Below are 26,727 nucleotides of genomic sequence, written 5' to 3'. Positions count from 1 at the left end.
TTTTTACCATATTATCCAGCAATGAAACTGCAGTTTGACAAAATATAAGGGATTGAACAAAAAAATTGTTTAAAAAACTATGCCCAGCTTTCTTCATTGTATCACTTTGATCTCAATTTTTTGCCAGTAAATCAACCAAACACAAGAAGATATAAATATATGTGCATATGTAATTTATATATATACATAACTCTCTCAGTAGAGAGTTTTACCAGGTTTCAGAGACTGACGTGGGGCTTGTTCCCTCCCCCAAAAATCTAATTCTGATATAAATTCATATGCATCCTGGGTAGCTATGAGCCAAATGTGACCAAATTTGGATCATACAGGCCTTCACTGGAAAGGACCATTTCATTCTGAAAGTATAGTTTACTGGTATCTTCATTATTTTTCCACCAGGACTTCTTTATCACTTTAATCTATACATTCCTACAAACGCAGATAACATAATTTTAGTCTGCTGGTTTGTATGGGTTGCTGTTTCCCCCAGTGTTATTTTCCCTGCTAAAAATAAAAGTTGTTCTTCAAAAATTCTGGTGTGTTTTATCACCTTCTTCTACAAGCAAAAATTCTGGATTGCACAATAACTTCATACACTTCAGACAAAACGCTGGAAGTTGAGAATGCAGTAAAACTCCTACCATACAAATTTCTTTGCCCTGCTTTTTAGTTTAGGAGAAGATTAAGAAAGGGATATATGATTATAGGCTGACAGAGGGGAAAAACATACATGTCTAAGTTCAATTAGCAAAATACACAGAGAATAGTAAATACACAGGCCAAATCTAAAAGACACAAGGACAAAATTTGGCCCACCATATCAAAGTCCACATTCCTCTTCCCAAGGTGCTGTAAACACTCATATCTAGGAGGCTGGTTCTTGTTGACTCACTCTATCTACACCTTTTAGGTATTTCTAAGGCGCCCTGGTATCTAAGCACTAAAAATAGTTAGATATAACTATGGCTTTTCCATTGCCATCTCCATGACTATCAGCATCATTCTCTGTCACAGGTGAACTAACTATAGTAGCACACCTAGATGCATAGGAGTTCATTCTTGTGCCTAGACAAAAATTTACCTTCTCTTCTGGCTGTATATCCATAGATGGGCAGTGAGAAGATGAAACTGGTCCTACTTCTCACATTTGGTTATTTGCCTATGGCTATGCCTTTGCATGCACACTTACACCAGAACGCTAATGTCTTGGTTTTATTCAAAGAAGGAGAAGCTGGGGGAGACTTCACAACCCTGTGACTCGTGCTTGTGCTTTTGCAAAATTATTCAAGTCCTGCTTCTGCAAAAAAACCCAGAGAATTATATGCCATGTCCTGAAGGCCACAGTACTAGATACTGGTAACCAAAGCTAGGAAGCGAGATCCAGAGACATCAGCATTACGGTGCAGAAGCCCTGGTAGCAGCTTCCCAGATGACTTTAACCCAAGCGCCCAGTGCCAGGCAGAGGGCATGCCAGGTACTGGGGCTCACGGCAGCCAGACTGTTCAGCAGCCACGGCCAGGCACAGCGCCATCAGGATGCTCCTCTTCACACACAGCTCTGCAAACACGCCACAGTCCTGACCTCCAACACTGATTATTGTGGGTTTGAATGTTTCTTGAACAGCTACTGCCAGAATTGTCAAAATGAATGCAATTGAGAGAAAGACCCACAGTGAAAACACTTGATTCATTTTTATTTATGACTCGAAATAAGAATATACAGCTTCCTACTTTTAAAATCTGTCAAATAAAGTAATTTTAAAATTATGTAGATGATTCACAATCAGCCACGTGTCTCCAGCTTGTGTCAATATGTCTGAAAAAATGCTCTCGATCACCTTTGGTATTCAAAGAGTTAGAAATAGAAGTTCACAAGTAAGATATTGTTCCTGTCTTTTCCTTCACTACCCAGACTGCTTTCTGATCTTCCTTTTGTCCTCAATCCGTTCCTTATCCCTTTCACCTCTCTTTCTCACTCTCACTCCGTCCCCTTGATCCATCAGACACAGCCAAGCTATCTGACACCTTTGCCTTAAAGTAATTTTGGACAGAAGCAAAATGCCCTAGAATCCTTAGTAATCCTCCTCAGATCCATGTACTGAGCCCCAGTTTGGCTCTTTTATAGCCACAAACAGTCTTTCAGCTAGCTAGCCTGGAAACCAAAAGCTGTTTCAGTAACAGAGGAAGGACAACAAGTCCTGAAAGAAAATGAGCAGCCTGCTCAGGAAGGAAAAAAAAAAATAAATTTTTTTTCAGTTTTAACATTAATATAAGCTAGAATGAACGAACAGATCAATAACTGAAAGTTAAGGAACTCTCTGACTATAGGAGGCAAATGGGGAGACAGTGAGTTCATGGGGGCAGGATCTGTCCTTTCCTTTCCAGTTGTAAACAATACGTGTCCTGGTACAGGACAATGGTTTATAAACACCGATGGTACGTGAATTATTGAAACAGCTACAGCGTTCTGTAAGCCCGTAGAAAAATGTCTTTCACCCCTTATCATTCCCTATTGAGTCAAAGTGTAGTTTTTGACATACCAGAGTGGGATTTTTCTTTGTCCTTTTCCAGTACAACTAAATCGAAAGCCATATGGAATTCAGAGAGGTAAATAAAAAATAAAACACAAAAATCAATAGACTACTGCCAAAACCCTGTGGATCGTACTAAAGTCAGAGTTAAATTACCTTTCATGACTAAGCAAGAATCTCGAAAAACTGAAAAGACCACTTGTACCACGCCAAGATACAGAGCTGCTCTCCCCCGGGCTCGGGGGTACCAGCACTCACGCTCCTCCGGTACAAAAGGTAGATTTCAGTGACAGGCTGTAGGTCCTAAAGCTATCTCATCTTTGAGAGGAAAAAAATGTTTGAAAAATGTGGGAACGTAACAGATGCTTCTCTTTGCAGCCTAATATAAGGCCTTGTTGCTTCTCCATTTTCTAGCCTTTTCATGGAATCATAGAATGATTTAGATTGGAAAAGACCCTTCATGAGCCAACCCTTCCCAGCAAAACAAGACAGATACATCCAGGGAACATAATATGTGATGAAAACCAAGGAAGGATTGTCTTTTGATTATGAGTATTTGCAATGAAAGGATGTGGGGATTTTTGGAAGCGGGGATGAAGAAGGAAAGAGAAGAAAGAGGAAGAAACAGGTGCCAGAAGCTGCTTCTTTCTACCAAGACCCATCAAACTTTGGGAAGTAACAGGACACAGACACCATGCACAGACTGTCTCAGGGTAAGGGCCTAATTCTTCCTCAGCTCTACCTTGTTGTTCCCATGTTAAATCCCCAGGGGTGATGGATATCCAAAGACTTGCATCAAACTTCCTCTAGCAGAACGAGGAGCAGAACCTGGCCTCGAGTTGTAGCAAGACAGTCAGATGAACTAATTCCTGAAATGTCTATTTGCTGACAATGTTAGACTAGATTTTTTCAAGTTAAAAACAGAAGCTCACTCATTCTCTGCAATTTAAGTGATTTCTAAATCTATTAATTGGTATTTCTCTGCAACAAAACAAAGGAAAAAAGGTTACTGTACCAGACTTCTTTTTCAGAAGGGGAAAAAAAAAGAAAAAAAAGGAAGAAAAAAAAAGAAAAAACAACCAAACACACACATCACTGAAGGAAGTGGACCCTACCTGTTACTAAGAAGTACGATACAGACACGGCCAGCCCCTCTCCTTCCCCCAAAGAAGCAATTTACAACAGTGAGAGGACGTAAGTCAGGGGATCAAACACAAGAGAAGTTTAAAAGCAGGTTTTGGCTGCAGTAGTGATGCAACCTAATGGGGGCAAGAGCAACTTAATGCCACACAAATCCACTTTTCTGGTAGGGCCATAAGGCTCTGAGGCAGCCTGACAGCTGATTCCAGCTCTCCGGGATGTCAGTAGGCAATGCTCTTTAGAAAAGCACAGCCCAGACTTAAGAAGCTTTACTCACTCTTACTTGCTCGTGATGAGTTGCAGTATGTACCACATCAAGAGGCACAGACTTTCAGCATTGCCATGTCTAGTGCTCCTAGCATTAAGCTCGTGAAACAGACTGGGTTTTTTTCTGAAAATTCTGCTTCTAAACTCCATTCTTGCTTACAAAAAAATGAAAAAAGAAAAAGACAGGGTAATATAAACTTAGCAAATTAAAGTTAAATAAAAACACACTACCATAAAATTATCATCACAAACATCAAGAGATAAGACAAGTTCATGATTTTGGAAATAACTGGGTTTTGACTGCTTTAGTCTGACAATAATGGCTATTTGAGAATCTAATATGAAGCGGATCATTTTCTGTTCATATCTGTATGTTTCCCCATATGTCCAGTTCTGGGCTCCCCGGTTGAAGGACAGGGAACTGCTGGAGAGGGTGCAGCAAAGGGCCACCAAGATGATTAGGGGGCTGGAACATCTCTCTTATGAAGAAAGGCTGAGGGATTTGGGTCTTTTCAGTCTGCAAAAAAGACAACTGGGATCTTATCAATGCTTATAAATACTTAAAGGGTGGGTGTCAGGAGGATGGGGCCAGTCTTTTTTCAGTGGTGCCCAGTGACAGGACAAGGGGTAATGGGCACAAACTTGAGCATAGGAAGTTCCATCTAAACATAAGAAGGAGCTTCTTTACTGTGAGGGTGGCAGAGCCCTGGCACAGGCTGCCCAGAGAGGTGGTGGAGCCTCCAACTCTGGAGACATTCAAACCCCGCCTGGGCGCGTTCCTGTGCAACCTGCTCTGGGTGACCCTGCTCTGGCAGGGGGGTTGGACTAGAAGACCTCCAGAGGTCCCTTCCAAGCCCTACCATTTTGTGATTCTGTGATTCTGTAATTAATGGAAAAAGTTTAGGAAGAAAAGCGTATATGAGTTTCTGGTTTGCTTTATTTTGCCAAAACAGGCATTGCCAAGTGGGAACTCGACTGACCTTTTGTGGATGACTAACTTCAAAACACATTGGCTTAGTCTGCTTTACAGTAGTCATTGGTTTATTTCTCCAGTACTACAGTAACGAGGTAAAATTTTTAGTCACAACAGCTCCAGACATAAGCCAACATAAATGTCACATTGGTACTTCATTTCCAAGGGTCAGTGCTGTGTGATAAGCCAAAAATCAGGTATCCCTATTTTAGCCCTTGCCTACAGTCTAGTCAGTCAAGATATATGTATGAAGACAGTAAAATATCCGTAATCTTTTCCATGCATTAATATCCTCTATACCCTGTTTTCTTTAAAAAAGCATTTGGCTTTATATACTTTGTCCACAGCAGCAGCAGATCCACTACAAAACAACAACAAAATCTATACCTATAATGCACATTTTCTCTGATTGTATTGGTACGCCAGCTTCCAGCCATCAGCAATAACAGCTTACTAGTTTTTTTCTCTTCCTCTACCTTAGTCAGAAGAGGAAAAAAGAAAAACACACTTTTTTTCCCCTCTAAAACCTATCTATTGATTCTAAAAGCATCTCCTCCTTACTTTGTTTATTCCAATAGATTGTTGTTTGCTTTAGTCCACTATTCTTCTCCTATACAGTTATACTTTAAAAGGAGCGGTTACTTTCTTCTAAGTTTTATATGGATTTTTGTCTTTTACTTATGGCAGTGCTTTATCCTTAATATGGTTGAGGAATATACCACATTTTGCCCTTTTTTCACATTTTCATTTGGTAGCTGCACTTTTTTCTGAATAGTGTAATCCCTCATAGCATTTTTTTAAACAAATGCATGAAATCTAACAGTTTTAATTCATTAACAAATGCAATTGACAAATATACCAAACATAATATAGGTATAAGACAACTGTCAATCTGAAAAAAAAAATGTTGCTAATAACGAACCATTATTCAATGCTATTACATATCTGAAAAAGTCTAAACAAGCATTTTATTTAAGCATATTTAAGATGTCTGAACCTCTCGTAGCAATACAGCCATCTGTCTTCCATTGCACGTGTAGCTATGAAAAACAATTGTTCATGACTTCAGCGGCCTTGCCCAGTGCACAAGTCAAGCTGATTTTTGCTGAATCAGGGTCTTAGTTCTAAATGATACCAATTTTTCTTTTCAGACTTCAGATTTGCTCTCTTTAAAAAAAATAAAGGGGAGGGGGGGCAGCTTGTTTACATGTTCAGAAACGCTGGAAGAGTAGAAGCTCTGGCAGTGAATAAAAAAATAAAATTAAAAACAGGATGAGATGTACCTTTACCAGAAATTACCAGTAGATTTACTCTGGTAAAAAGTCATTAGTCTTAAAAAATAAAATGGAAACACATAATTCCCATGATGAAGAATAATACACCAACTGTTAGACTAGCAGCATAGCTACTTCCTTATGCTAGAAAATATTTACAGCATTATCCTGTACTTTTAGCCTTCACCACCATGATAAGAGAAAATTATCTGATAGGGGCATGGTACAAATTCATTCATATTGTTTTTCACTTTGGAGGAAAGTACATCAGAATAATCATGTCAGACAACTAAGAGTTTCTATAATGGCAAATGTCATTTTGAAATATTCTGGGACGCAGAGGCTGAGAAAGTATGCCAATTTTGAGTGGTTTTTATTTTCTTATTAAATCCTAAAGGACTGTTGGAGTTGGCATTTCCCAATTCCTATAAAAATAACTTTTTATCATTAAAAAACTTAATATTTTGCTAAAGGAAATGCTTACAACACTAATACTATTAGTCCGTGTCAGAAACTTAACTTTACTAAGTATGTTTTATTACCAAAACATTATATTGCCACTGAAGTGAATTATTATTCTCTCGGTACTTTTCAGTTGACACAACACTGTCATTAGAAAATTAGCTTTCACATTAATATATCGCTAGAGATACATGCACCTCTTCCTGTAACTTGTATGTACACTTACGTCCATACATTTCATCCAAACTACAACTAAACATAAATACATTTGTATTCTTGCCTTTTGTCCTTTTCATCCTCATTTTCCTCAGTAGTCCAAACAATCAAGAATTGCACATTTCGTCTGTTGCCAGTGCCTTAATAATTATGATGGAGCTGTAAAGGAAATTATACACTCTGCGGATGATTAAATCAGCCTAAACATTCTACTCTTATGATTCATTGTGGCGTGAATGAAGACACCATGTTCTTAGCCTTATATCTGTCCTGCTAATTTTCCTTCGCTTCATTATTTTTTTTGCCTGGTATCTTTGACCCTTCTTTTGCTTCCCCCCATCATCTGTCTCTCTATTTTTTCTTCTAATTAGGCCACTTCTTTTTTTCTATCCTTCTTGCTCCAGGTATACTTCTGTCCCTGCTCTCACCTCTTTTCCACATTATCTCTTTCTAAGCACAATACCAATGCCACATTTTTTTTCCCTTTCTGATTTGTGAAAGTCTTTCTTTCCTCTGTCCCTGCCCAGGCTTCCTACCCCCTGCCTAAGCTTTTCCTTTCTCCTCTATTATGAGGTATAGTCTCTCTTATATTTCTAGCTCTAAAGTTCACTGAGCTTTTGGGAAGAGAAAACTACAGCTGTGGTGAAACAACATAGGTTTGTCCAAAACTACTGCTGTCAATTCAATTCAGTTATCATCTCTGTTTGTTCTCAAGTAATAGTATAATTGCCCTAATTACTGGAAATTTAGGAATTAAGTAAAGTAAAAAACACATACACACACACACCAAAAAAAAAAAAAAAAATAAAAATTGAACACCAACAAAAAAACACCAAACCAAAAAAAAAAAAAACCACAAACGCAAACACCAAGACAAATCTCTTGGGGAAACGCACTTACAGAAATCCTTTTGCCAGGAGTTTCACAGACCGCCTATGCTGTGTGGTTGCTTTTTAGATGATTATAACACAGTAAAGCTTAACAGAAATTGCTAGACTAAAGTGATGTAGGTTGAAGCATCTCTACTAACAACAAAACTGTACTAACATAATCCAGGTGAAGAGCTTGATCTTAAAGTATACGGTTGTGTGGTTATAACCCTCGTGTAATATACACACTCTACATCTATTCAGTTCAGCTTTTCTGCCACCTAATATTTCAAATCAAGGAGAATGTTATTATATTATTTTGTTTGCAGTACTACATAAATTGTGAGAAGACTGAGGAAAGCAATGATCAATCAGCAGCCATTTGCAAAGACCCTAGATAAAAGCACATCGAGGAAGAAATGCCATAATAGTAGATTCAGTCTCATACTTAGTCTGTCTTGAAGTATGCTGCATTAAGGCTGTTGTAACATTATCAGTACTTACACGCTTTTGTAAAACAAAATTACACACCTGCACAATGATCCGTACAAAACACCCTCTTTTTCAAGACAACTCTTGAAACTAAATGTAGGCACTTCTATAAATCTTTCCTGATTTGGGTCCTACATTTTAATTTTCTTGTAACCTTCTTATTTATATTTTATAAAGACATTCCTATTTCTTCTCCCATATTGAGAATATTATCTTCTATCTATACACCTTTTCAGCAGGAACACCCATTGCTACAATAACCTCTACTGCCTTATATCTTGCTACAAAACAAAAGGACAGGGAAAATCTTCTGGAAAATTGAGTAACCATAAATTACTATTAGATTAATGGATTCCTTTAAATGTTGCCTTTAGCTTTCTTTTTGTTTTGCCTAAGGGAAGAAGTCAGAAATAGGCCTATGCAAAATAATCTGTGAAGTCAAACAGAGTTTTGTTGGATTAATAGCTTCACAATTTAGTATCTTTTCCTTCTTTTCTTGACTAAAAATATATTACCAATATTTCCAAAGCTGGGTATTAATATATCAAAAAAAAAAAAAAGAAGTAGCCAGTTCTCAGAACTATTAAACACCTAAAGAAATCTTAACAATCACATGGAACACATTGAAAAGAGGCTAGCAGTTCCCAAGGCATAAAAGGTTTATTTAGGCATCTAATTTTACATATCCAATATTAGAAGTTTTGAAACGCAAAAATTATGGCAAACTTTACCGGGAAAATATACCTGTGCATAAATATATTAATGACTGAACAGAAACCATTCCAGTGTATTTATGGTCTGCTACACTTCATATTCAGCAGAAACATATTTGAAAGCAATTCAAAAGAGCTAAAGCGCAAACTGTGAGAAAGAATGAAGAATCTAGCCTTTACTATAAAATGGCATAAACTGGCATAGTGTTAATGAAGAAACAATATCTAACATACAAACTCTGGAAGGACTTTAATAAAGACGGAGAAGGAAATATTAATTTCGGCTGCTTCTGAATGCTGTACACTGGATGAAGTTCTGCATTCACCCATAAATTAGAAGCAGAATTTGAAATCTTACATTGCAGTAATCTAGTTGATGAAATTCTACATCCCACTTTAGGAAAACTGTTAGCACAAGCTTTTAAAAAATTATATTCCGTTCACCGCCCCTCTATATTTTAGAGTCACTTTAAGATAAATAGTGCTGTGATAAGAGGAAAAAAAGCATTAGCGCTAGCATTTCAGCAAAACTATTTTATTCTGAAAAGTTCTGCAGAAATTACACTATGCCAGTGATATTTAATTGTAACATAAAAATTAAACACCATTTACTTGATATAAAATTGGGATAGTATGTAAATTAAGGAAGTTTCAATTCATGTCTTCATACTCACATCTGTTGGCAGTTTAAATAGTTTTAGTGTCATTAATTGTTACAAAAGTGCAAGATTTGCTGTATGCTTGCCACTTAGGACCAAAGGCACAAAAGTCTAATTGAACTAAGTAATTAGTAATTTGTCATTTCCTATTGTCAGCAATTACTTTCCATTAGAAATCCTCACTGAAAATTCTAATTTGAAGTGAGGTTTGCATTTTATTGCTGTCCATCCAAATTAGTTTAAAATTGACAGCTACATTTTCATTTAAAAATTTAAAGATATTAAATGTGCTTGAAGACACTGAGGCATATTATTCCCCATGTGTAGTTGTGATAACATATCTGGACTCAAAAGAATGAGAAGAAAAATCAAAAATACTTCTTTCTTTTCCTCAATTATGAAGTATGTACCAGCATGACATAGTAGGCCGCATCACACTCTTGTTCATGCGAATAGTCCCCTTAATTGGCAATTGAAATGGGTAACACAAACAGAGTATGACACACAAAATTATATAAGGATTCATTGGATTTCTTATGCCTTTTACACAGGGAACCAGAGATAGGTATTGAAAGTGCAGGTGTAACTGGAACGGAACTGTGTATTTTCATACCTTGTCCTGGAGGCTTTTCCTTGTGGTTTTACTGCAAGAGCTATTTTTCTTTTGCTATTTTTCAGACTTTTGTTATTTTTCAGACTTTTCAGACACTGCAGTCAGTTGCAAATGCTCAGCGAGCAGCACGAGGCAGCACTTGGGAGCGCAGGAATGCTGCAGGTTCCCCAGAAACGCACACGGCTGATTAGCCGTGAGAAGGTAGAGATTTATAATTGAGACATGTCGAACCGATATGTGCCATCGTTTCAGGGCTCATAACACGAAACTGCTTAGCAAGCAGCAACTTGGTGCCTGGTAAAACGCTTCTACTGCCAGTCCAGCACAGTCCTGAAACTATAGGACAACTGGATGTCCCAAAAGGCAAAATGGTTCAACTTTACACAGTTGGCAGAAAGGCAAAAATTATAATGATGTAAATTCACCACTGCCCCAGCGCTCTTTTGCAAGCAAGTTACAAATACAAAAGTAAAGAGCATGGGGTTTTAGTGTGTGTTTTTTTTAATGTAAAAACTGCCAGTTGACAAATGTTTCAACAGTAAAGCTAACAGTTTAGCAGAGGTTCATACTAAACGTGTTCAGAAGCCACCACCTGGATATCAGTTGCTATCCACTTATAAGCCTGCCTCTCATAAAAACATGAACAGAAGATAAAAGGTATATGAAAAGTTTTCGCAACAAAACAGGGGGAGGGAATTTGATGTATTAAGAGTTGGCCAAGTGTGTAGTGATATTTTAATGTATTAATTTACAGAATTAGAAAACTATTAAGACCAGAAGACAACAGAACTGCACGATTGTATGTCTAATAATGGAACAGTTATTAGAGGTGGTATCAAGCACATTTACACTTTAACTGCAGTTCTATAGTATACTGCCATCTCTCTCTTTTTTTATGTGATATGATAATTAACCTTTAAATCCAGCAATGGTGATGAATTTCCCTTAAATAGTTATTCTACATTCATATTTCCTGAAAGCACACATCTTTCATTGAAAATCTCTCTGATAACAAGTTAACAGACATCACACATCACTAGCCCTCTATATTAATTACTGTTAAGTTAGAATATAATTCCTATGAAGAAACATATCCATGTGCTTACAAAAAGTTCCTCACAATTAATACTATAAAAAAGAAAAGTGAAGAATTCTACTGATTCATCAGCAGTAAGTAACAGGCATTGTCCACAATGCTTTCATAGCTGAAGTGGACTGTACCAGAGAGTGCCATAGGCCGCTTTCCTTAAACTGATTCAAGCACTACCTTCACTAGGAGTAGATTTGTTCACGGTTAAGGGAGGAAGGGGAAAAAAAAAACACGGTACAAAAGAAAACAGAAGGGGAAAAGGTCAACTGGACTCTCAACACAAGTCCACTGGACTGGCAGAAACCTCACTTCAACTGACCTGCTACATTCCACTGCAATCAGTTTTACTTCATACTGCATTGGTAGGAGCTGATTATAATTAGATGTTTGATATGTATTAAAGAAAAAAACTGATCTCCAAATGCATAGACTGCTTCCTAATTATGTGTTTCCTAATTCCATGGGGTGTTCAAAGCTAGGGTTTTGAGGTATTTTCAGAATAATAAAGATAGTAGGTATATTACAAACCATTATTCTGCCATTTCTGCAGCTGTGTTTAATTGCCAATAAGGCACTGAACAAAACAGAGAATTAAATTAAAAGTTCGATAAACACTGATCAATATTGTTGTAAATACCAAGTCTATAAAATGATCTTCTCTTTAAATGTAGTTATACTACAGGTACCATGTAGATGATCCGCATTTGAATTTCATGTGTTGCTTGAAAGTTAAATTTCTTTCCAGTAAAATCATTTTGAATCTAGGAACGCTGTCAAAAAAGATTATAAACCTGCCTTTATTCTAAAACTGTTGCTGCCTTATGATTTCGCATTAGCTCACGATCAGCTGAATAAAGAAGTCATCTTCTGTCTAACATGTAAATAAATCATCAGCTTCAGTTACTTTACCACTAGCTGTTTGTCATTCAGAAAAATAATGGTTAATCAATGACTAATCAATGAAGATGTGTAACGTATTAGTTTGCAGTCCTTCATCATCCTATTTTCCTCAATTGCCTGGGGGTTTGTGTTCAGTACTTACAGAATCGATTACAATTGTGAGTGATCATTCAGCTCATGTTGAGAGCTGTCAGCTGTGCTTTCTGCTAGGAGTTTTTACTCTCCTGTTTAATACGAGATGCTAATATTTAGCTGCATCTGACAAGCTAGATACCGTAGTAGAAAATTTTATAAGAAGTGCTTAAGTAACTAATTGCAACACTACATGTCACTTGATGAAGCTAAACTTTTCCTGACTCCTCAATAATCATAAGCATTACTGGCTTGCTGTGGAAAATTAAAGGAAAATAGCTGTCTGCTTGAGTCTGATCATGCCTGCAGCGAAGGTCTAAGAAAGGCAACTGACAATGATGCCTTTGTGCATAACTGCAGGGGGAAAACAGATAATTCTTCAATTTTCATATAAACTGACATTCTTCACCATATGATATTCGTGTGTGTGCTCAATTTCCTACCGGAGCCACTAGAAAAGTTGTACCCACAGACTTTTGATACACAACAACATAAATGAGTAACAAAGGTTTCTATAACAAAAGTATGTTTCACTGCTTGACAAGACTGTTTGCTTTGAAGCAGATTTAAGCTTGTCACCAACATAAGGAGAAAAGATTGGCTGTTGTTCCCACACACGCCAAATATATTGCTACCAATGTATAGGTTTATTCGCTTTAATTATTGTTTTCATACTTCTCTTAGAAAATGCACGTCAGTGGTAGTCATAGGGTGTGATGGTGGAAACTAATAATTGTTAATGTATTTCATTAAATATTTAGAACTGAGCAGTATTGATTAAAACGGCATGTGGAAGTGCGCGCTTCTAGTAGTTTTAGCTCCAACAGCTCCCTCTTGTGATTGAAATGTCAAAGCTCCCCTGCCTAAACTGAGCTGCATTTGGATGCCCCGCTAAGCTCACCGGCTCTCTTTCCATAGCCAATGTTAAGAAAAAGAGGGAGAGAATAGTTGCCTCACCAGAAAATGTTGCTAATGTATCTTTTTAACTTAAAAATTGCAATGTAATTCAATAATCACGGTTAATATCCAAATTTATTCTAGAAAAGCAAAAAGAGTCATTTCTCCACTAATTTAAGGAATATAACTCACCTAAGAATTATTTTCACATTGTAGGGGTTTGTTCAGTTGTGTGGGTTTTTTTAGCTGATGCAATGGACAGGGAAGATAGCAATAGATTTTGGGCAACAAACACTTTCCTACCACAGAGGCTAAAAGCTGCCTTGATACCCATGGTTCTGAAAACAATCAGTGCCTGGTTAACACATAGTGCACAGAAACAGTCCAAATACATCCTCTAATTCAAAATAATATGCGACCCATTAAAAATAGCTACAAAGCAATATTATTACCTTGCTATAGAGAAGACCATTGCCAGCCTTAAATCTTATTTTATTTCTATAATTGTGCCCCTCATCTGTATTGGAAATAAAATTACCTTTTAGAAAAGAATAGATATTCAGAATTTTTTGCTTTACATGCAGATTGATATAAATTACCAATTTCTAATACGATCAGAGAAACTGCTAGCATATTTAGTATTACTGCATACAGCTAAAATAAAACCAATTCACTATTATCTACAAGACCAGTATTAGACAAATGAAAATATAAGGCCTACAAATTATGGGTAGCAATAATCTCCCTACAATGAAATAACAGGCAAATACTGTAAAGGAGTAAAACTTCATGCAGCTATGTAGTCACGTTATCCTCAACAGTTGTAAAAACATGACAACAATCATTATATTTAGCCTCCATTTAGAAGAAACTGATGTTTTAATTTAAGATTGCTTGGTTAAGCTGCCCCCAAGGATCTGAATAAAATTCCTACTGGTAGCTCGGTTGTCTTGCCCCTAAAGCTTCCTATATTACACAGAAATATTTAGATATGGTCAACTCATCTTGAACACCCACCCCAGCTCCCAGCCCTTCCGAATGAAAACACAAATAATTGGTCTGAAATCACAAAGTAAAGGAAACACCAGTTTAAAATCGTGGATGGCATTTTTAATGCAAATTCTTATTGCTTTTTATTTCTGAAGTTCCTTCCCAAAGACTCAAGAACACAAATTGGCAAAACAGACCCATTCCCTCTTAGTTATTTGGTATCTACAGAATAGCCGTATTTTGTTGGACCAGTGAAGAGAGGAACAAAAATACTTGTCCACTTATATCAAGTTCATACTCTGACTTACCTTGCTTTGTCAGCTCACACTTTTTCTTTTGGTCTGGAAGGCCCGAGCTCATGGTAATACTATTGTCAATAACAGCCAGAGTATAGCGACTAAAATCTTCTCATTTATGACTTTGCAATCCAAACTCTGTTCTGATATTTCATGAAAATGCTTTTCTAACGTACTCTTCTTGAGTGATATTGCTAATCTTTGTGTTTAAAATGAAACATTTACACCAAAACATCTAAGCAGTCACATTACAGAAGAATGAAAAAAGTGCTAACTTTATCCAAACAATTGATAAGAAAAGTCTTATGATTCCTGATGCACAGAACATTTTTCTTTTTTTTTTTTAGCTTTTTTTTTAAAGATATAATCATCAAAACAATGACAAATGAAAGACTCAGAAAAGGTTATGACTTGACAAAGTAACATTTTTAAAACTTGGACACCAATCAAATTGATATAAGCATCAGTGATGCAACACTTTCTGACACTAAAGTCTTTACCACTGTCTAAAATATATAGAATAGCCTATTGTGATTGCTTAATGTCAACTTTTGTTCATAAGCTCTTTCATAAAAGTGAAACAGGGAAAAATGATTTAAAGCAGTTCAATTTGTCTATTTACCTTAATCTTTAACTATTCCCATATGTCTTAGCTACATGATGTATGACTCGCCATAAACCAATTTTTCAAAGATATACAAGACAGAAAAAAGTCAGGCTCCTAACCTTTTATGCACTGAACTTTCATAGACAGCTGGCAAAACAAAACACTTCTAGGCTTCAGAAAAAGCTGAAAGGTTATTTTGCTCTCTTGCTTTTACGAAACATTTGCATCTGTTAAATAAGATACAGTTGAAATATTTCATCATGGCAAACAATCTCAAGGGACAAAGGTCTTTTTAAAAATTTGAATTAAACCAAAAAGTTGATGGCTGCTATTTTAATAGAACAATTAGACTTCCATTTGGGAAGCAAGCACTAGGGTTGTGCACTCTTTTCTGAAAACCAGCCAGTGACACCATATGAATCCTGACATTAAAAACTGAAAGTGGTGTAATCTCACTTTATGGTCATATGCATAACTCAAGGCACTTAGTCTAATGACTGTTTTTCTAAGTATTTAGTAGTAACGCTCACTTTAATATGCATCGGTCTGAAGCACAGGGCAATGTAACACATACCTTTGCTTTAGTTTAGCGAGACTGACAATTTAAAAATTAAGAAACACATTGCAGAATAAAGGCGTCTAACTTACCTAGAATGGTCGGTAAACTGGAGCAAGGCTGAGATGTGTTAATTAGCAGGAAGTTTGAGTTCCATACAAGAAGTTGCAGCACAGGATCCATTTGGGGATTAGGAGTAAGCAGGATACCAGGTAGGATTACTCAAAACTTATTACTCCCACTCTAAAAAAAATTCAAAACAAAACCAGAGAATAAAAATATGCAAAGATGGAAATGGGTTTAGTTTTCTTTTACACATTAAAAAACTGCCTACTGTGGTAAACAATTAAGAAATATAATATGCTCTTTATATTTTAAAATGTCATTCGTATTTTTAATTTCAATTTGAAATATTTAAATAAACTTTTACATTAACGTGCAGAATTATTAACTTCATAACTCAAGACAGCTTCTGATATCAACAGGAGCTAAAGCTTTTCAGTAAGTCTAACAACATACATATTGTCTGTAATTTGGTATCGCTACGCATTTCAAAAACTTTGGTGTCAGACCAGGTAGAGAAACGTGACAAAGCATGGGGGGGAAACTGCCTGTAAATTTTCTAAGACTGTATTTTCATAAACCTCACTGGCATAAAATCTGTTTGTGCTAAAACAAAACAGCAAGAACGTACGGGGTGGGGGAGCAAAACAAACGTCTCCTCACCTTGCAACTTTAGAGAAAGAAAAATAGTTTTAATCCAGAATATATGTTTATATATATATATATTTTGAATCCTAGACTTAAAATGCCTGTTTTTTAAACTTCAAGTAAGCTTGAGAAACTGACTGCAGATCATGTATACAATGTAGGGTCAATGCTGTATTGAATTTCTAGACCATTTTCAGACTACCTTCTGGCAATGGAAGCATTTTGACCACTGACACTCCCTATGGGTATATCTGACTATCCTGGTACAATGCACCATTCCCCATTATTGAATCTACAACAAACTGCTGTAGGTTATTCATTGATTGAGTGTTTAAGTGTATTCTTTGGGAGCAAATGGAGAACGAAATCTGTAAACAATCACACACACAAAATCACCAGAATTCTTCACTCGGAGATGGTTTTCAGTTTCAGCACTTAATTATCTGTATTCTTTGATAAAAACTCTGTCACTTTAAATAAAGATGCACAGGAATTTTGCTTTTAAAAGATACATCAAGCTACAACGTGGAGCTGCACATTTTATCTCAGAGAAAAATTAAGCCATCATTGGCCAATATGACTACATAGGGACATAAGGTTTAAGCACATCTGCCATGCTTTATGCTAACATCTTTATCTAGATCAATTACAATATGCACTATCACCATTAAATAACCAATACAGATGCAGACTGCAACTCTATAATATTCCTAATGGGGGTTAGAACAGATATTAAGAGCTACATTTTCATAAGCTCAAGCAGTAATTGTGTGTGCTTGTACGCCAGTGCATATCTTCAATCAAGCTGTATTTTGATATCACAGGAACATGTTCCTTTTTCTACTTTAACCAGTGCAAAAACCTCTTTCTTTCTCAAATATATATATAGCTCTGAGTTCATTTGTACAGTTTGTCTGCCACTATGTATTTATAGCTATTGCCTGAATGAGTGGTTCATATGGTACTAGGGAGAAAAAAATTTAAAAAAAAAGACATTTGAAGCTTACTTCATCATAATTTCCACCTTTGATTTAACAAAAAATTAGAAAAGGGATCATCCTGAGAATATATACAAATTATATGATTTCAGCTTGAGAAAAAAGTATTTGTTTATGTCACTACAGTACAAAAGCATAATAGAAAGCTTGTATTTCTTAGAGTTAAATCTTTAATTTTACCATGAATTGACAGTGCAGCTTTATTATTCCTTCCCATTCTCACTGAAAAACTGTAACTACAATATCATTACTTTCTATTTCAATACAGCACTAGGGATATACAGCAAAATAGCCAGGGATACAGGAGTTTTTGTCCTGTGAAGTCCTTTCCATACAGGTAGCGAAGATTTGACTGTGCTTCAAAGAGATCACAGCCGAGTAGTTTGGAGCCAAACACACAGCAATAACTTTTTTGCTCTATGAACTGAACATACACTGAACTACATTATGATTCCGTTACGCTAATGTATTGAAGAAGGAGGAGAACCTTCATGCTCTGTGCATGAAGACATCGCGACATAAGTTGAGCATAGACTAGGTTAAAAAAAATAGTGTCTGATCTGTCTATAAACCATCTAACTATGCATATTTGCAGAATAGAAAACATGAGGGTGCAGCACAGCAGGACTCCCCAGGTATCATAATTCAAGCATTTTAGCTGCATACGCTCAGCAAGACAACGCTCCCCTGTGCCTGCTGGCACCCAGACACGCGTGGCTGTGTTCAGACTGCGAGTTGGAGGGAGGTCTTCAGCACGGTCCCCTTGGAGAGGTCCCCTCAGAGAGAGCCTTAAGTTCACTGTCAATCCAGAAGGGTTCGGTTCAGACAATCAGGGAGTAAGACTGCAAGTTGCAGCATGGAGAGCATCTGTTCTGCAACTCAGACACTCCCAATAGGCACTTTTGAGTGTACGCTCAAGTGTATTATTAAATTGTGGTAAGGTATCTATTTCCTCTGCTGTCTGACGAGGTTCAAATCCATACCTCCTACCTCCCCACGGGGCAGCTCAGCCATCTGTCAGTAACCCCAGCCTATGCCTTCCCTTCCACTTCACTGGAATCATGCACACATACTTACTTGCCGGGTTAGCGTGGGACTGGGCAGATTCATGTTCAGAAATCCAACCACGCCAGCCTCTAGATGCTTGTCAAATTCCATAGATGTCCAAAGCTGTGCCCAGGAATAGGATTCAGTTGCATCCCATTACAAGTACTTTTGTAGGAACCCTAGAATATTTTTCCTGGTCTCCAGCTGCCAGTCCAGAAACATGCAGGTTTCCCATAGCACATCTTCTGGCCACGTGCAGATATGTTGAATGCTCCAAGACTGTCTGAAACAGCACAAAGTATCTACATTTTGACACAGCCTACACTTAAGCCAGCAATAGCCCATAAGGTTCCCAGTCCATCTCAGATACCAGAAGTAGTCTAACCATATTAGCTTTCTTGAGATGTGATGATTAGCACAGTCAGGGTTGCCACAGCTAATACGGTTTCATTTTCTTAGCTTATAGTTGCAGGTATCTCTTCACAACAGTCATTGGACTATGGAGACTTACTCTCTTGTTCTGCTTCTAAATACGCTTAGAAGTATCTTATTCTTGAGCACTGAATGACCATGTATTCATACAGCCCACCGGGAAGCTGCTTTCATGAACCAGATTTCACGCACTTTACATGAAACAGTTAACGGGTAAAATACAAACAGCCACTAGAGTAAGGAGCAAAGCACAGATTTCCCTTTCCTAGCAGAGTGCTCCAGCCAGGAATCCTGCTTCTTCCCTTCAGGCCAACACATCTTTTCTGCAAAGAAGGGGAAAAGCAACCTAGATATAGTATAACATAGTGAGGCCTCTCACTGAAAAAGAAGATATGGGTGTGAACCTGATAGAGGTTCAAGTCTCTGCCAGTCTGACCGATGCTCCTTCTGCTGAACACCTCTTACCAGCGGATAGAAATCACTTTCAGGAAAGGAATATCCCGTTTCGTTTTTTGTAAAGAAACAGCTCCAAGGATCAAACACCAAGAGATAAATTACAGTTATAAATACCACATAGAGGTAGATGTTCAAGCTCTGAAAAATTAATGTAATGTTTCAATACCACTTGTAATCATGATTTCTTATTGACTAATTCAGATGATTGCCTTATAAGTGTCTTTACATAGAAGAGATCAGTAAATCTGATGGCTTATGCTATCAGTAAATCTCTATCAGTCAAACAAGCCAAAGTAGAGGTTTTGTGTTGCAAATGAGGCCCCTAAATGTTAGTTATTGCTACATCCAGTGTCACAACAGCTGTACTGTGACGCTTTAAGGGCATATATACCTGCAGGTCCAAACCCACAACTGTGTAGGCTATACAGAGGACTTAGAAGCCCTTTAAACCACACCTTGAATGTCTTGTGGCTAACTAACTTCATGTTAATAAATCTAATAACAGCAGTATTTTTAAAAAATAACTCTCAAATTTTTTATTCTTGTATTTTAGCTGGTAGGTGAAGAAGAGAAAAAGGACTTTCTTCCTCTGCATACCAAACACGTATAACAAAGCAAACTATCTTCATAAAGAATTTTTCCTTTGAGACAGTTCTCTGCACATACCTATCTTTAAATTATATTAACACAGAAAAACTAGGGCATTCGGCACCTTTCTGCACAAAAATCTATTATGTTCTATTTCCCATACTGAGGAAGACATCAAGACTGCACGTAATCACCTTGTCACTGTTCCAATTTAAGTGTGGTCAGAACTTGTGTTGTAAACTCCCCTAAGTGGGGCTTAGTCATTTGACAGCAGACGTTTCACTCCCCAAGTCAAGGTTGTTGATTTGTTGAAAGAAATTTGCTCTGCTGCAATATTTATTTCAAAGTTGCTTTGTTTTAAACATAGGGATGACCTTATGTGTAATTACATCAGGAGAGTCACATGAAAGAAGTCGGAGCCCAGTTGCGTGAGCAAGTTGAAATCTAGCAGGGATGCTGTGCTTGCCATTAAGGCTGTGCTGGGAAGAACTCACAATCAAGAAGTGACAAAGCCTGAGACTGCACACACTACGATAGCTCTGCTCCCTGATGCGTGTGTATTACAACACAGTCTTGAAATATATGATCACTTCTTTTTTCAGTCATAATATGTACTTTCTATAGGCAAACATGTGTAGCATCCTATGTTACATATTCCATGCGGAGAAAGTCTTCTAGAACATACACAATGTACACTTACAATAAGGAATATCATTCTAGAATATAGTAAACCAAGTGCAAACAACTTTTATGTTTTCATTCTGCCAAATGTCTAGTTACCTGCTCCCACCTTTTTTGTTGCACTTAAGGGAGTGCTCACTGATGGCTGAAAAGAAATTTGTACCATGGTTGCTACTTCAGTCCATAAGCTTGCCACAGGGAAGAAAGACGTCTTTAGGGAGTACTGCTGCCACTGCTGAAAATGTGTTACTAAGATCATCCCAGGTTTTACCAAGCATGTGTTAGTAGGCACTGTTTTAGGAACTATGGGGTAAAGGACAAACAGATTAAGTTTGCTTTTCACAAATAGACATAGTCAAGAGGGAGAACAATTATTATTTTGCTTTCCTTCCAGGGGATGAGAGGAATGCATGATACACAGAAAACTCACTGAAGATTATTTAAACAGGGGTTTGGCTTGACTCCATAGTGCCTGGAAGTTACCCCCCACCTTCTCTTTCTCATCCAGGAAAGCTTCTTCAGTTCCAATTATCACAACTCAGATATATTCTATAAAATTCTGTAGCAAGAAAGGACGAAGGAATAATTTTTTTAATAATATTGTGTTACTTGTACTGTGAAACTTAAGAGGGGATGGCAGAAGTAGGTAGGGCAATTTGCAAGAATCCTGGTGAATCATAGAATCACTTAGGTTGAGAAAGACTCAAGATCATCAAGTCCAACTGTTAACATAACAATACAAAGTCTGCCACTAAAAATGATGAAATATGAATAGTCTGGTTCTCTGCCTGGACAACTGTTAAAGTCTCGCATTTCGAAGATAAGACCTAAGAATTAAGTAAAAGTAAGAATAACCTGAGCCCTATGCCAGGAAATCTAAAGAGCAAAATACCTCAGAAACAGCCTTTTGAAAGGATTGAGCTCTGATCCACCCCAACCCGACTAAGAACAATTTATTTCTTAAGAAACTATTTGAAGAGAAAAAAGTTACTGTCTTCCCTGATTTCTGTATTTTTGAAAATTTATTACTTGCAATTATTAGATTTTCTGGGTACAAGTTAGTCTTTTAATAATCTAAGACCCTTTTCTACATTAAAGGTTTGTTGGTCTTGCACCTTGACAGATTCAAAAGGCCCAAAATAGAAGCAATACAAGCATATATCTTATATCTTTAAGTGTTTTGTGGTACTAAAGGAGAAGAGTAATATTAGAAGCTAGACTATGACACCTGAGAACAATAAAGTGACTTCTAAAGGTGCTATATTTCGTTTGTATAGAGTATAAGTGAGGTGAGTGCTTTTTTTTTTTTCATCACAGCTCAGAAAATAACTGTTGATCTAGAACAGCTGGAAAAAATTAGTTATTGACATATCAGCTTAGGAAAGGCTTAATGCAGAAGGACAAGGAAAGGGTTGCACATTTAACATTAGCATAGCAGAGTGACACTTATTGCAAATTTAATTACCTAATATGCATATTTGAAAGTTGTCTGAAAATAATCACTGATGACTTATTGTAGTTACAGAAAAATTAGCAGCTCCAACTGCTAAGGACGCTAGAGGCTGGCAGAGGCAATGCTTGCTTCTGTCAGAACAAAGGGAGAAGATGGTGGGAACGTTGCACGTTTTGGTTAACGAAGGTAAGATTATTGCTAATCTGGTGCAGATGGTAGGTAATCAGTCAGTTCTTATGGTGGATTAACAGCTAGGAATAATATCTGGTAGACCCTGAAGAACTTTCTCTTCTTCCTTCTTCTAATAACTCTGCTACATCCAAGTTAGAAAGAAAAAGCCAAATACGTCTAACGTGGTGGGGAATCCAGATGAGAAATATAAGGCCATCTGATTGTTGCTCACCAAATTGACCCTTTACTAACCTATGAGAAACTAGTCAAAATAAACAGACTTTGCCCGTAGCCATCTGAATGCACAAGGTGAGCAGGGATGCCTATGATTGATAAAACATACAACACTTAGAAGCCCTAGAGCAGAGAGACTAATCCATGAAATAAAAACCTGAAGAAGGGGAAAAAGGCCTCCCAGTCCTGGCTGCAAGCCCCTCCCAGGGATAAGAGCTGTATAAATTTTATCCCATGCCTCTTGATGAGAATGGCTCTGATGATAGTAAATCTACATTGTTGTCACAGAGGTACCTGCCACGTAAGCACCAGCAGCCACCAAATTAGCTTGGTCAAGGCCAAAAGGCAACATAAAACTCAGCAAGAGCTATTTTAGTTTCCTCCAAAAATACTTGAGTATTTCTGCTAAAAATCACTGACATATTAAACTAAACGAAGTTACGTACCTGCTACTAGACAACAGAAGTCAAATTTAATTATGTTTGGCTGCTTCATTCAAATATTGCTTCCAGACATCAGATAACACGACTCAGAAATTGGGAAGTTTAGATTGTAATTATATTTACCTGATATAAATAGTTGCAAAGATTTCACTAGGACTATTTAAATGGAAGTGTGATTGCTGTTACAATAATTCATTCTTACCTGTTACTTTCACTGCCTAAATAATCTCCAAATGCCAAGGCATAAGATGACACCTACAGTCACACAACAGAGTTGCCTTACCCTTCTTTACATTGACTAGGATAAGCGTTTAGCCATATTAGGATCACAGAAACGAACAAGGGTTGACACAATCCTAACTTGCCCTCTTTTTTTTTCAACTATAGCATAAATAAGGTCATCTCCTCTGTAACACAGAGACTGGGCATGGAGAAGAGCCCCTTTAAGGGTTGTCCTTAATTCAGGAAATTAAATTGGGGCCCTTTCTATCCCACCACTCTCCAGCAAAAGGGAGCCCAGAAGGGAAGAGATGTAAATTTGTAAATCAGATTAAAAGCATGTTTGATTTCTTAGGGATCTGAGCTAGACACTGTCACTTACAAGAAAAAAAATTGCTTATGAGTGATCTACTGCACAGCAGGACTTTGGTTGTGGTTACTTGCAACCTGCTCCCTGACAGCTACTCATCCATTCTGTGCTCTGTGAGTCTCAGAGCAGAAGGAAATACTGTCCTGAACGCTTGCTGTTAAAATTAAACTGTTCTTAACAAAACAAGTGGACATCAAGCATCCAGCCCTATTAAAATATACACGAGAGTCACTTGGCTCCTTCGAATGCTGTTTAATATACACTGAGTTTCTGATCAACAGAAGATTGTTTTTCTTCATACAGGCACAACTGCAAAGGGAGCATTTGTTTGAAATTGATCTCCCCAGTGCAAGTTTTAATGTGTTGTTAAGCTCAGCCATTTAAACCAGAACCAGTGAAATAAAACTCTGATGACTCTTAAAGAATTTAAGATTAATGCAGGAGGAAATTACCTTGCCTAGTCATGCCTACTTTTATTAGTACCCTGCAGTTGTGTTTCATTTTGGATGTGGCAAAAGTATGATTTGAAAGTCAAGAAGGCAACTTCTTGCATTTTGTATTTAATTATTGAACACAGAACAATGCTAAAGCTGCATTTCCAAAGTTTGTGGTGTTGTGTTTTGCAAGATTTACTTAACAAAACTGCAGTCATGGCAGTAAGAAAATATGTCTTCCCATGATCATGCAGAGAAATAGCATGTGCATTTTTGAATACTTGTGTCCAGTAATCATTATGCCAGCATTGCAGAATGTGACAATCTGCTTTTTCTTTTCTTATTTTTAGATTGGAATTTTTTTTCTTTAATACACAGATGCAGTCTCCAAACATTTCAATAGGTTCCACTGATTACACACATGGAGTACAAACTTTGAGATTATTCCTGGTATATTACTTTCAATTTTTATTGTAGTATGTGTTTTTAAGGAGAGAGGTGGTTTCAGCTTATGGTGAAGTTGGTTTTATTTATAAGGCTACAGCGTACAGGGAATTCATTAGCAAAACGGCAAAACAAACTTGACCAACTGGGTTAGAGAAGTTCTGAAACATTTATCAAGTTCTTCAGATGAACTGTACTCCTCTTGGCACATCCCAGCACACCATGTGGACTTCTCCCCAACTCTCTGCTCATGAGAGCTACACAGCTATACTCTTGTGCAAACATTTCAGTGCCTAATCATTAGCTACACAGCTCAGAAGACATTCAATATATGAATGGATTTGATTTTAAATTAAGATACCTTTCTGCCGTTTACTTAGGCCTGCGTTTAAATACAAAGCTGAACTGAATGAAGAAGTTTTGTCACTTCTCTTACACTCTTATCCTTTCCCTACCCACAAAAGCAAGCCTCCAGAAGATGCCTTATCAAAATACACATATAGTAAATAGGAACAGGCTGGTGGAAGGCAGTATACTGGAGAGAAACATTGAAGAGAAACAATTTTTATTTTAGCATAGGTGAATACAAGGACCATGCAAGAATCTCATTTGGTGCTTCATAATTATATTTTTATGGTTGTTCACATGACCAAGAACTGGTCCAAGTAGGAGTATTAGATTTCTAAACATTTCCTAAATATTCTTTTCTTCCTTTTCTGGCCATAAAAAAAAAAAAAAAAATAGAAACTTTACAGAGAAGAGTAGCAAGCATTCTTGAAAGTACTTTGAACTCTTCATAAAGAAACATGAGACAAATAGTAAAAATCCTCTGAGGTATGAAATGCTTTCATCATGAAAGGAACTATTACATGCTGAGATTCAAACTTTAACTATGAATTACGCAGAACTCCTTTTAGCTATTTGTGTGTGTGCAAGTATTTAGCACAAAGTCGACAGCTCCAGAGAGAGCCAAGCAAATGGTGACTGCCTGAGTCCATGCTTAAACCTGTCTGGTCCACACTGAAGGTTTTTAGAGCAGTCAGCATCACGAGGCAGTATTTTTGGGAACAAAATGAAGAGTAGATTTTTTCCATTTGAAAACAGCAAAGACATTTTTAGAAAGGCAGAATGTAATTACTGAAGCTGGAATTTGGCCAGGTCATTGGCGTTAACTTTCCTCCTCTTGCAAAAAAGTGCCATGAAATCTATAATGACCACAGGTGGTCAGGACCTTGAATTTGCATGTTGTCCAAAAGACCTGAAGTGTGTTATGCAAGTATGCATGGAAAAAGAAAGTATTGAGCTGTCAAAAGGGTAAATTATTCTAGTTAAATTTAAATGTCAAGAAGACTTAAAAAAAATATAACAATCTGATCCCTGAACCCCTAAACTCAGTGAGCACTTTTCATTAAGTCACTAAAAGGAATAAACAGAAACAATTTTTAGAGGCTGTAATTTTGTCTCAGAAATTTTACGTGCAGATTGGACCTTCATAAGCAAGAACACCAGCAATTTATTAAATCCAGAATCTTGGGGGGGTAAAAAGAAAGAGGGAGTAAGAGAAAAAACACTGCAACACTATGAGTATCGGCAGTTCCAGGTCAGTCCATGACAACCATCATTTCTTGTTCTCACCAAGAGAGGGGACTGAACGTGGACTGGAGTCTTCGCCGCAAGAGGTAGCTGTCACACACCAAAGCAATTCCTGTCCTCAAACTCTGGCAGCAGTAGGGACCAGGAATTTTTCTACCACACAGCTCCCGTTGGGATGAGCCCTTTCTCTGCCTGTAATAAGAGCCATCACTGTCCATCTTCCCAGCAGTACAGGAAGGTGCCGGAACTCATGCTTACAAAGAGAATGTAAGGAGTGGAGGTAATGAAGGTGTCTCGTGGAAAAATAATTAATACACATTCTGAAGAAATGGTAAGGGATGGATCATCCTGGGAGGATGAAAGTAAAGAAAGCTGTTTCCCCTAACACCTGCATTCATTCCAGGACCTCAAAAGCAGCCCTTCTCCCCAACTCTTCCTCAAAATCTGTCCCTACCATCACCAAAGCTACTTAAATTCTGCTTATACCACAACGAAGTCTTATGTCAGCTGAATATCTAGTAGCATCAGTCTTCAGCAAGACATAAAAAATGCATACAACTAAATAAACACACAACTTCAGCTTTATTGTGGAATGCTTTCAGGAAACATTTGCTGCAAATCTCTGTTTGCCTAACTGCAGCCTTTTGCTAATATTGAAGATTCCCCTTCCCTCTTGCTGCTTGCTCTTAAGCCCTTGCCATGTCTAATATTTCATTTGCATAGCCAAACTATGCATGACTACAACAGAATTAGTTTTTTTAAACTCATCTTCAAAAG

At 37.3% G+C, this 26,727-nt stretch overlaps 1 long non-coding RNA gene across 1 annotated transcript in view; it reads right to left on the bottom strand.

Annotated features, from left to right (window-relative positions):
• The window catches only part of LOC141746537 (uncharacterized), a 133,753-nt gene extending 115,080 nt beyond the window's left edge, over positions 1–18,673 (bottom strand). Inside the window, exons 1-2 of the long non-coding RNA XR_012588389.1 lie at positions 18,463–18,673; positions 15,769–15,919 (exon numbers count right to left, since the gene is read on the bottom strand). This is a non-coding gene — a long non-coding RNA (uncharacterized LOC141746537). The remainder of the gene's footprint in view (positions 1–15,768; positions 15,920–18,462) is intronic.
• Between the last annotated feature and the right edge of the window lie 8,054 nt (positions 18,674–26,727).

Source organism: Larus michahellis, chromosome 7 (genome assembly GCF_964199755.1).
Source record: "Larus michahellis chromosome 7, bLarMic1.1, whole genome shotgun sequence".
In the NCBI taxonomy this organism is placed as follows: domain Eukaryota; kingdom Metazoa; phylum Chordata; class Aves; order Charadriiformes; family Laridae; genus Larus; species Larus michahellis.
Note: the sequence above shows the minus strand (reverse complement) of the source record. Positions and strands in the feature narration are given on the sequence as shown.